Source organism: Stylophora pistillata, chromosome 7 (assembly GCF_964205215.1).
Source record: "Stylophora pistillata chromosome 7, jaStyPist1.2, whole genome shotgun sequence".
Taxonomy (NCBI): Eukaryota; Metazoa; Cnidaria; class Anthozoa; order Scleractinia; family Pocilloporidae; genus Stylophora; species Stylophora pistillata.
Genome location: NC_142525.1, coordinates 6,379,793 through 6,392,500, shown reverse-complemented (window position 1 = coordinate 6,392,500; position 12,708 = coordinate 6,379,793). Strand labels below are relative to the sequence as shown.

The following is a 12,708-nucleotide window of genomic DNA, read 5'->3' as shown; positions in this document are numbered from 1 at the left end:
AATCATCACAACTGTAGAAAGTGAAGTTGACATAGATTTCACTGTGACTTGGTCAGAAGTAGAGGCTAACAGCAGTAATTGCAGCATTAAATACCGTCTGGAATGGACGAAACAACCCATGACACAATTTACAGTACTGGTTCAACGAGGAAACATTGTGGAAACTCACTACAAGATAACTGGTCTCGAGTATGACGCAGAGTACGAAATGAAGCTGTTTGCTGTCAACAAACAAGGAGACAGTGAGCCAGATGTCAGAACATTTAAGACAAAGAGTGGTATGTACTGTTCCTTAACTTTGGGTAGAGTAGTTGCAAATGAAATAAACAAATATAGTTGGGTCCTATATCCACTGAGGAGTAACACTGCTTTTCGTAAGACAAAGAATTGAGAAACTTTGTGACAATAGGTTTAATACTCATACCGCAGCACTTGTAAAAGAAAAGACAATGATTTGCCAAACTTTTTCAAACACGCTGAGGCCCATATTGTGAACTTCTAGTCGCGTTCTTGTTATTTATTAAATATTTTCTCTTTCTTATCCTTCAGCCATAACTGCTTACACTACAGCCTTAAAGACTTCCATTACAGACCAAACGGAGTTCCAACCCAAACTGCTAGCCTTTCACAACATTTCCAACGCAAAAACAGATGAAATATTCACTAATCTTCTCATACAACGTGGAAGAAAAGGCCTCACCATGAATGACGAGACATATTCAAGGAGTGAAGAGCTTAAGCGTTACGGAAAAGTCAGCGGTACTCCAGTTAAGCACTGCGATGAAATATTTCTTGGCACGAGTAATGATCAGGAGAATCCTAATTCTATTCTTGTCGTTGGAAAAGCAGGGATTGGGAAATCTCTGTTTTGCCAAAAGGTGATTCGCGATTGGGCCAACAAAAAATTATTCCGAGCAAGAGAAAACATTAAAATTCCAAATTTCAAATTTGCTTATTTGCTTACTTTCCGTCAATTGAATTTGCTTGAGGAAAAGCGTGTGACCTTACGCGAAATCTTAGACTTTTCTTCAATACTAGATGATGTTACATTTGAGTATATTGTAAGCCATCCCGAAGAAGTTTTGATTATCCTTGACGGCTATGATGAGTATTCTCAGCAAGATTACATCACTGGAAACTCGGGGATAAAATATCAGAATGACGCTAGATCTGAAATGCCGGTGGCCGCATTATGTTCAAAACTCATCAAGGGAGAGATACTGAAAGGTTCTGTCGTTGTTGTAACCTCGCGGCCTGATGAATCGGATAAGCTGGGAGGAATCCGTTTTAGACGGTACGTAGAAATTGTGGGATTTTCTTCACAACAGGTTAAAGAATACATTCAAAAGTACTTCAAGAAAAACGAAAATATGAAGAGCGCTGTGCTTGAACATGTCATGAAGAATGAGAACCTAGTCAGTTTTGCTCATATTCCTATGCTCTGTTATCTGTTGTGCTTCGAGATGGAGTATACTCTAAACGAAACAAGAAATCCTCGTGACCTTCCTGTCTCAACAACCGACATTTACACAAAACTTATCGATATTTTTGAACTCAAGCACTGCTCCGAGTCCGAATACAGACAGAAAGAAATTGCTGAACAATTCAACCTTCCTCCGGTCATTAAAACCACATTAGAGAAATTATCAAAACTAGCGGCAAAACTTCTGTGCGAAAGTAAGCCAACTTTTGAGGAAAGCGAAATAGAAGGCGGTTTTGAGTTGGAAGAAGTCAACAAACTGAAAGGTAGTGGTCTTCTTTACTGTGGTCAGCCTTATAGGACTGGTTCGATCAGAACCACGAAACACTTCAGCTTCACACATCTCACTGTCCAAGAATTCTTAGCCGCCCATTGGTTTGTAAAGGAAAATTGTATTCCAGTCGAGAAATACTCTGAAATGGTTTTCCAATTCATGGCTGGCATTTTGTCAAATGAGGGAAAAGAGGAACTGATGGAAAAGTTGTTGACCAGTAGTCGAGTTTCAGGGAGTGATACTGCACTTCTGAGAGCAAAGTGTCTGAGTGAGTATCAAGACAAAGAATTCGCTAAAACGCTTATCAGGAATCATCCGCAAGCGTTCAGTAGTTCAGACGGCGTCATGATTTTTAATGGTTTATCAGATGTAGACAGCATTGCTTTATCATTTGTATTGGACATTATCAGTGAACTAAGTAAAGAGGAAGCCAGAGAGGCACAACACAAATGTTCTGATAAGTTCGTCCCAGTTAAGAAGTTGGAGCTTTTCGATTCCCACCTAACAATGTCTGGAATACAACGAGTCTGTAATTCACTGATCAATGAACACTCTCTTGTGTCTCAATTGATTATAGGAGGACCAGTCACTCATACCGATGAACAGTCTCTCAGAAGTGATCCTGATACCGGTGTTGCCAGTCTATGTGAAGCTTTACAGCATCCAAGCTGTAAGCTAACCACACTTAAACTGAGGGGTAATAAGATCACTGATACCGGTGTTGCCAGTCTATGTGAAGCTTTACAGCATCCAAGCTGTAAGCTAACCACACTAAATGTGTTTAGTAATGAGATCACTGATACCGGTGTTGCCAGTCTATGTGAAGCTTTACAGCATCCAGGCTGTAAGCTAACCACACTAAAGCTGAGGGATAATGAGATCACTGATACCGGTGTTGCCAGTCTATGTGAAGCTTTACAGCATCCAAGCTGTAAGCTAACCACACTAGGCCTGAGTCATAATAAGATCATTGATACCGGTGTTGCCAGTCTATGTAAAGCTTTACAGCATCCAAGCTGTAAGCTAACCACACTAAATCTGTTGAGTAATAAGATCACTGATACTGGTGTTGCCAGTCTATGTAAAGCGTTACAGAATCCAAGCTGTACGCTAACCAGACTAAATATTCAAAGTAATTATAGTATTAGTGAGTTAAAAAAAAAATCTGTTCAAGCCATAGTAGAGAAATACAGACCAGGTTTTGAACTTACAATTTAGAAATATAGCTATTTAAAGCACTTTCTGTAAAAGTTGGAAGCAGCGTCAAACTAATCTACATCATTAGCTTACAAGAGATCTCGCCAATTTATTTTAATGATCTTAATTTTAAGCTAAATCTTAAAAAAGGACAGTTACGAAATGGTTAGAAAAAAGATATTTTGAATCATTACTGATCATAGTAGAAGTTTATGCTAAAAGGCTGTCGTGAAAGCAGCTTGAAGCCTGAAAACGTTAATAGTTTTTGTGGACTTGATAGTTTATTATTATAGGTACTCAAAGTAACTTTTGTAGATCTTTTTTTCTGGGTCAACGAGAGTTACAAAGTACTTGAAATGTTATAGCTCAATGTGAGTAAAATAAAACGATTGTTGTAAATAGAATCGCATTGAATAAAGAATTTGTTAATAGGTTGCTCGATGGGAATATATTGCTTCCTATACCTTTGGTTTGTGGGTTTAATTGCCTGAACCTTTTTACTCTTAAGATCTGATTGTAAATTCTCCCCTCTAGTTGATACACATTTCCAAGTTAATTAGTTACGATAATTTGGTGTTAGATTTGTAGTACTAAGTGTTAAATTCTCATTACCTGTTTGCTAGATAATATATGGATATCATAGGGAGAAGTTACATGTTAATCACTTCTGGAGTTTTCTGAAAAAAGGCTTGTTTTCTTGCACTTACTCGATTTCGAACTCATTCTTGAGCTATTCTTGAGCCGAGCCAATTATTGCAAAGATAGGTTGCGGGATTAAATTTTTTATTGCGTGAACCAAGCAAATTTATCGTACAGGTTTATGCCTTCAGTAGTTTTTCGTTTTTTCATGCACCGTTATATGAAGTAAAACCAAAGGACAGTGCAGATCACGGTTAAGTTGTTGAAGTGAGCGCTAACAGGGAAGTTTTAATTATTTAATAAAAATATCGCTCTCTAGGCCATGGTGACACAGACTTCAGATTCCACGTTGCCCTTTATATTCTACGTAATAGATTGCAGATTACGTGAAAATGTGGAAAGGAAAAAAAGTTAGCACACGAGGCTAAGAGGTCAAGATAACACAGAATCCCGTGCTTTAAACGATTTTTGCTCTACTTTTAACCTCACCCAATTAATCAATAAACCAACCAGAGCCACGGAGAATGGGGAATCGTTAATCGATGTTGTGATGACCACGAATGAGAAACTAATTGCTTCAAACGACGTCCTTATGTCAACTATTAGCGATCACAATCTTGTTTACATCTCGCTGAAGTTAAAAAAGCCAAGGATCAAGCCCTGTTACGTCACTATTAGAAGCTATACTAATTACAGCGCCGACAATTTCCTACGTGATTTGTCACATGCGCCTTTTCACATAATAAGCCTATTTGACGATTTCAACGATCAAGTTGATGTATTCAACGAACTGTTCTTGGAAGTACTAAGTCAACATGCTCCAGTCAAGAGGGTTAAAATTAGATCTAAACCTAACCCCTTTATAACACCAGAAATTCGTCAACTAATGAGAACGCGCGACCAATGGCGCAAACTTGCGGGAAAAACAAATGACCCTCTCCACTGGAACGGATACAGATTTTTTCGTCAAGAAGTGAAAAGAGAGATTCGTGTGGCCGAAAAAGTTCACGTCAGGACTCAGATCCTGGATAGCAATGGAAATTCTAACTCAATTTGGAAAATCATTAACCGGTGTCTACCACGTAAACAACAAGATAATTTTATGGCTTCTGAGGATCCCACTGGGTTAGCTAACGAATTAAATGATTTCTTCATTTCCGTCGGCAGTAATACTGCTCAAAAAGCCAGGGACTTATCTTTACATCATGGACTTAATGTAAATTTGGATGTGCCGACTCCTTTACACATATCCACCGACGTTAGCCCCGAATTATTCGTTCTCCATCAAGTCACGGAAAATCAGGTAGACAGGGTAATTAGAAGCCTACCATCTAACAAAGCTCCTGGAATTGACAAGATATCTTCTAGAATTCTTAAAGACAGTTTACCCAGTACGCTAACAACAATTACCCACATTGTGAATAACTCCTTTGTTACCAACACATTTGCACGTGCATGGAAAACAGCAGAGGTTACACCTATTCTCAAATGCGGTAATCCAGATGTCACTTACAACTATCGCCCCATCTCATTATTACCAATATTCTCAAAAGTCACTGAAAGGTTGGTACATGGACAACTTATGGAGCATCTAATTAGAAGTAATAAACTGGCAGCACATTAGAGCGGAAATAGAAAGCTTCACTCGACAGAAACAGCTCTGTTGTACGTTACAGATCAGTTGCTCCAGGCTATGGATAACAAGAAAGTTTCCATCATGGTTTTATTAGATATGTCTAAAGCATTTGATAGTATTCGACACGACATCTTGTTATCCAAGCTACAAAATCTCGATTTTTCCCAGGGTGCGTTGAATTGGTTTCAGAGTTACCTTTCTAACCGACAACAGTGCGTTCGAATTGGTGACGCAGTTTCTAAAGTACTCCCACTTGAGTTCGGAGTTCCGCAAGGCTCTATTTTAGGTCCGGTTTTGTTTACAATCTATGTTAACGACCTCCTTTCTGTTCCTAAACGTTGTCTATCTGCCTCCTATGTTGATGATTGTAAATTGTATTTGTCCTTTTCACCTGCCGAATTATCCACGTCCATCCTCGCCTTAAACGAAGATCTTACGAGAATATCTCAGTGGTGCTGTAAAAACTCTCTTTTGATTAATCCGGACAAAACTAAGGTTCTAGCTGTTGGATTACCACAACTTTTAAAGAAACTGTCATCATTCAGTATAACACTTTTTGACAAGGAAATAACACCTGTGCCTGTCGTTAAGGACTTGGGTGTTCTTCTCGACACACACCTCAGTTATAACCAACATATCACTGAGATTGCCTCTAAATGCCTTTTTAAATTGTACCAAATTAACAGAATCAAGCACCTCCTGGATAGGAAAACACTTCTGTTAGTAATAAATTCATTTGTCTTTAGTAAACTCCAATATTGTTCAACTGTCTGGAGTAATACCAGCAGCGGCAATATTGACAAGTTACAAAAAGTCCAAAACTTCGCTGGGCGAATTATTCTGGGACTAAGAAAGTATGACCATATTTCGGATGGGTTGCGATCGTTGAAATGGCTTCCTATTAGAGAGAAACTCATTCTAAATGATGCTACTATGATGCCCAAATGTATTAACAAGCTTGTTCCAGACTATCTTGCTGATATGTTTAAATCACGTTCTCAAGTCCATAATAGACAAACTCGATCATCTGGTGCTTTGGATATACCTTTATGTCGCCTGTCAAAAGGACAGCGCTCCTTTGCTTTCAGAGGAGCCAAACTCTGGAACTCCTTGAATGATAACATTAAGTCCTTAAAATGCCCCAGGAATTTTAGACGTCATCTTGCAAATGTTTTATTAAGTTGATATATTATATTATTGATATATATTTTGTAATTATAATATTATTGTATTTACATTCTCAATTAATTTATATATTTGTATTTTTTTATTCTATTGAGCTGAAAAGCCCACTTAGGGAGCATCAATAAAGTGTAAGTGTAAGTGTAAGAGGCTCAGTCAAGTGCGTCACTAGCGGATGTGAGAACCGCGTTCCAAAAGCCTTTGTCCTTTGTTCCCACCTCAAGCTCCACCCCTCCACCTAATTAAGTTAGTGACGAGCTTTTGTTCGGCTTAGATAACAATCATGTATGCGGCATGGTCCTGGTCGATTATCGAAAGGCTTTCGACATGGTGGACCATAAGCTATTGTTGCGCAAGTTGGAGCTGTACGGCATATTCACCCGGGAGCTTGCCTGGTGTCACTCTTATTTGTCGGATCGGAAGCAAATTGTCCGTGTAAATGGGAGTGAGTCGAGCGAAGCTTTGATGTTGCATGGAGTCCCTCAGGGCAGTATTTTAGATCCTTTTTTTTTCATTTTGTTTATTAACGATTTGCCCTTGCATTCAAGTGCTCAGTGGGACCTTTACAAAGGCGATATCACTGTCAACGCTTTTGCAGATGTGAAAAACTTAACCAACTTAAGTTCATCACTAACTAAGTCTGTCTCTGAAATTCAATTATGGGCTTCAGCAAATAAGCTCCCCTTAAATGAAGGCAAGACTTAAGTACTTACGATCACTGGGAAAAGATGTGTGGCTGACATAAATGGAAGTGACATAGTTGTTACTGTAAACGGAAAACAGCTGAATAATGTGGATTGTGCTACCTTATTAGGAGTAGAAATTGACAGCAAATTGTCATTTAATGAACATATTGAGAAAATATGTAAAAAGATGGCCTCTAGAATCGCAATACTGCTAAGATTCGAGCCTGTTTGCCTCTTAAACAGCGACTTGAGTTTTATAATAGCATTATTCGCCCTGTTATGTCTTACGCCAACGTGGTTTGGGCAAATTGCGACAAAGAGTCGGTTTATTGGGTCTTAAGATTGCGAAAACGTGCGGCACGAGTTATTTCTTATGCCGATCGCACGACACCATCAGTTGCTTTGTTTAACAAGCTAGATTGGATTCCGTTTTATGATCAACATAAGATAGATAAATGCATAATAATGTATAAGCGAATTAATGGGCGTTTGCCGAATTATCTTAATGACCACCTAATTTTGAATAATAAGCGGTACTCCCGCAACACTAGATATTCAAGCATTAATGCTGTTTGTCCTAAATACAAAAGAGAATCAGAGAGAGGACGCTCTTTCGCTGTTTCGGCTACAAGACTGGGAAATAGTATACCTATTGAAATTAGGAAACTAGATTCTATAGCATGTTTTAAAAAGAACATGTTTGCCAAGATTTTTAAGGAACAACAATGTTTGCATGATTTTACTATTTAATAATATCTTCTTAATTGAATCTTGTCTTATTTCAAATGCTTATTTTAAATGTTTACGTATTTTAGCTTACATATTTATCTGATTATATAGTTGTGTAATCTGTGAGGGCCACAAGTTTTTTAGCCTCTGACTATTAAGTGCTACCCTCTTTAAATAAAGGCTTTCATTCATTCATTCATTCATTCATTCATTCATTCATTCATTCATTCATTCATTCATTCACCCCCAACTAAGGGAAAGGCCCTGGGAACAAGGTTGACTGATGTGACTGTAAATAATGGCGTAAGAGTGGCCTAATGCAATTATTCTCACTTTCAATTCATTCCCGATTGATCCTGTCCATGTTTTCTTTTCTTGTCGGCACGTTCTTTTCCTTTCTTGTTTTTCCATGGGACATTAAACCCTCATGTCAGTATTTTAGGAAAAGCCGTCAGTGATTAGGAAAAAAGAGAAATTCTTCAAAACTGAGTGAAACAAGAAAGAGGGGCAAAATGTGAGGGCGAGCAATGACTGTTGTCAGTATTTATGTGAGAGGCTAACATAAGACAGAATACGTTTTTATTATTTTCTTTTCTGACGGGGTGTGGTGGGGGAGAGGGGGTATTTCTGTCAGGTAACGCTTGCCTGTTCTAGCGTCTGTGCAACTGAAACACGGATCAACTTCAAACTATCTGTTCACCTCATTTACATGTGTCGGGAGCCTTTGAAGAACGAGGCATAACACAGTAGACGCTATTCCTATTTAATGACATGTAAATGAGTGGTCGGGTATTCTGCATTCTAGCCCAAAATAAAAAGAAAAGTAAAAGAACGGTTTGTTTCAGTGATGGGTTCTCTGCAGTCGTTTAGGAGATTCACCATCCACTGGATTTTGCAGGAGTATTTCCGTTCATTTCCAAAGAGAATACGTTAGAGAAATAACCTTAACCGTCCACTGTGGTAGAAGAGTTTAAAATGAAATCGCGTAAACAAGATGAGCAACGTATCCAGCAAAATCAGCCCCTAATTAAATCATGTGGTCACCTGTATTATGGTGTAACTGCAATCACAAATTTGTAAGGGGAGAGAGGAAAGAGAGATTATGAAAAAGCTTAAAGTGAAACGCTCGAGACAGCGCTTCCTTTATTTTTCAATCTTAATTTTTCGTTCCCGCGCCCGAAGTGTCATGTTTAAAAACTCTTAACAGTGGCCAATTTGCATTATTCAATCAGTTCATAAAAGCAATTTTCTTTAAAAGTGCCCTCTTTTTTCATTGTCATGGTTGAATTGTCCAACAACTTGATCAGTGTACCTTAAATCCATGTTATCCTCCAGGTCTGACATATTCGCACGTGAATCTCTGCCATGCGTGAAAACCCTATATATTTGCCTTTAATCACGTCACGTAACAGAGGATTGGGTAGAATGCATTTCTTTTATCATAAATTGTTTTCAGTCTTTTTCTTGCTGATCATTTTTGAAATTTTGATAACTCACAGTTACAGACTAATTTGACACGAAGATCTACTGTCACCAACATTGTCACCGTGGTGCACGCTAAAGCATTTGAATTTTTGTTGTTTTGTTTTGTTTTGTTTTTTGTTTTTTATCACAGCCACGTCCTTCCAATGCACCGTGCTGGGATCTCCACTTATCTCCGAGGTACAATTATTGGACAGTACAAGTTTCACGACAAACGCTCACAAGAATTTATGCATCATACCACTCTAAGATTTACAGAGCCAGTCTTGTTTGAAATCGATTTATATGATTATTATTCAAGTGTCACGCACACTGATAGAGTCAGAGATTTGGTCCGCGTGAGTTCCTCTTATGATAGCGTGCCACTTAAAATAAGCTGGAGACGCAATGCTTTGTTTCTTTCTCTCGATCACTACGCGGAAACTAAGCGGGTTTCTTGGAGTATTACTAACTTCTTCATCAAGCCTTCGGTTTCATCTCTGAGGAAAGGAGCAACTTGCAGTAGGACTTTCGTCTAACTATCAGCAAGACTAATTAATCACTGTGTCAGTCAAAATGGAAATCGTCGAGTTAAGATTTGTTTTATCAAAAGATGAGCTTCCTAAAGTTGTAGAATTCAGTGGTTTACGAGTTCCGCATCAGTACGGAACGCCTAAATTTGAGAAAGGTAAGTGCTATTTTGATGCTTCTTTACCTTCGCTTTTTGGGTGGAACTGTTTTCGTTTCTCTTCTCTATTGCGAAATGTGGCGATAATCGCTCACTGGAACCAAACAACATGTTATAAACAATTAATTTAAGCGTTGATGTACAGAGAACCAACCACCGCGAATGTCAATAACTGTGTAACTGTAGAGCGTTCCTTGAGAAAACAATGTTTCGAATCGCCAAAAGGAGCACCGATGCGGTTATTAACGCAGTTGAATAGACAACGCTGTGACTAATACTTTTGAGATGACGCAAAGAAGAGAAATTGGACGATAATTTCATCTCAATTCATCTCAATTCCTTTTTTATGGACTGGAACAACTAAAGAGTTTTTCCATTCAACAGGGAGTTCACCAGTTACGAGAGATAAATTAAAAGATGACAAATAGACGGGGCTAGTTCCAAAGCACATTCTTTAAGTTTGTTCCTTTAATTACCTCAACTTTTTTACTCTCAAGATCTGATTGTAAATTCTCTCCTCTAGGTGTTACGCACTTCTTTGTTAATTAGTTACGAGAATTTGATGTTAGATGCGCACTACCAGGTGTTAAATTCTTATTACCAGTTTGCTGGATAATGTATGAATATAATTGGGAGAAGCTACGTGTTAATCACTTCTGGCAATATCAAGTAGGCGATTGGGATTAAATTGAGGTAAGGCCATTACGAGCTGAGAAGAGCGTCTAACGTCAAAGCTCCTGACATGTATTTAAAATGTAAATTTTGTACTTGCTCGATTCCGAACTTACTGTGGACGATAGATTACGAGTATATTTTTTCAGAGGGTGAACTCAGCCAATTTAGTACACAAGACAAGATCTTAGGCTTTTAAAAGTTTGTTTCTGTTTTGAATACACCGTTGTTTGACGAAGTGTTTCTGGAGAGTTGTTGTTTTGTGAGTAGTGACTCGTTTTAAGAAAATCAGACGCCCAGCATTGTATTTAAACTACATATCCCCATATATCTGACAATAAATGAAAGCCACTGTTTCCCGCTTTTCTTTTTTTTTTTTTGTTACGCGCCTGGCTTTTTGATCGTTTCCAGTGACTTAGCACCTGACACATGCAAATAAAAATTTAACCCATAGTTTATTTCTCCAACGGACACGTTGAGACCACCTCACCCCTCCCTTCCACCCTACCCATTTATTGTTCCTCTTGTCTCTTAACCCTTTAACTCCCAAGATATGATCGTTAATTCTCCCCTCCAGCTGATACACATTTCCCTGTCAATTACTAAGAACTCGGTGTTGCCAGGGATGTTGCTTTCAGAGAGGTCCGCATTACCCATTGAAGATACTCGTACATGTGCTGATTTAAACGCTCATAACTTTTGAAAAGTCGAAAACGAACAGGGGTTTTACATATGTTTACCTATAAAGGTCTAAACTTAACAGCTGTGTCGAATAGAATTGTCAATCAGGTCCCAAATCCCAAAACTTAACGTCTAAATCAAGGTTATTTACGACAATCGGCCGATGGCGATTTATAGGCATCAAAATATGCTAAAATTCGCCTATTCAAATATATTGAGAGGGAAATTCTAACTTTCTTGGCAAACTAGAGAGGTTTTTTAGCAATCTGATTCAAATTTCGTGGCTTAACTATGTGAATCAAATGTCTTACAATGTTACAAAGGATGCCTGTTATTCAATTTTTGAGACGTTGCGACGGCCCCTACGGATTGGGAAATAATTAGTGCCCCTAATGCAGTCAGAAGTTTATTTCGAATCAAAACATATCTAGTTTTAATTAGCTCTGTCCTAAGTTAAGTCTTTCAGGTGACAGCTAGAGTTTCAGTCAAAACTATTCTTGGCGCGAAATTGACCGGGTGAAAATAAGAGAGACAGCCTCTTCAGTGGTTAACCATCTTGCAAAAGCGAATGGATTATTTTACCTGAAACAGTCAGCTTCATGGCCAAACAATCGATGACAACAATAGGAAGTGAAACTAATCAGTCAGGGAGATCTTTAGCTTGCAAAATCCCAAAACCGGCAATATGTAGGAGAGCTTCGAATTGCTAACGAAGAGAAACAATGTCTTGTCACCTCTCTGCGCCTTCTAACAAAGGAATTATGAAAGGAGATATCGGGGGACTATAGATGAATTAATGCCGATTTAATGCCAATGACAACGGGGAGGGGGGGGGGTGTGGGGGAAAGAGGAACTTATGAATATTACAGAGCTGAGAAAAACAAAGAGTGAGTCTCAGTAGCCTGATGGTTAGTACACTAGACCCCGGGTATAGAGGTCTGGGTTCTAAACCTAGCCGTGTCAATATGTTTGTATTTTTGTGCAAGACATGACACTTTACTCTCACACTTGTTGTTTCTTGTGTATTATTTTTACATGTTAATTTGTTACTTAACGTGTTTGTACGTTTCATTAGTTGTCACCCGGGCGGCGATGTGTACCTGCGGTTCATGTTTATATCGTTGCGTAATGTTACGTAAATTATGTCGAGTTATTTCATGGGGTTTGTGTAGAAATGTAGTCCTGTGGATCAATGTTTATGTCTACTCTATAAGAAGCAGTGTCCTGTCTTTTTTTTAAATGCCTGTAAAGTTATCCACTGTAAGGTAAATATATGTCTTTATAGTAAGTTATTTGTAAGTTTTCGTTCGAGTACATTTTTCCATGGGGCACAGACAAATTTAATTCTGGAACAATCAAAATCTTCTCATCTCCCCAATTACT

General features: G+C 38.4%; 1 protein-coding gene and 1 long non-coding RNA gene across 2 annotated transcripts in view; one reads left to right on the top strand and one right to left on the bottom strand.

The window, feature by feature from the left end:
• Window positions 1–12,708, top strand: part of LOC148726361 (uncharacterized) — a 357,363-nt gene that overhangs the window by 17,228 nt on the left and 327,427 nt on the right. The gene's annotated exons all lie outside the window — the stretch shown is intronic.
• The window catches only part of LOC148726371 (uncharacterized), a 447,217-nt gene that overhangs the window by 403,096 nt on the left and 31,413 nt on the right, over window positions 1–12,708 (bottom strand). The window lies entirely within an intron of this gene.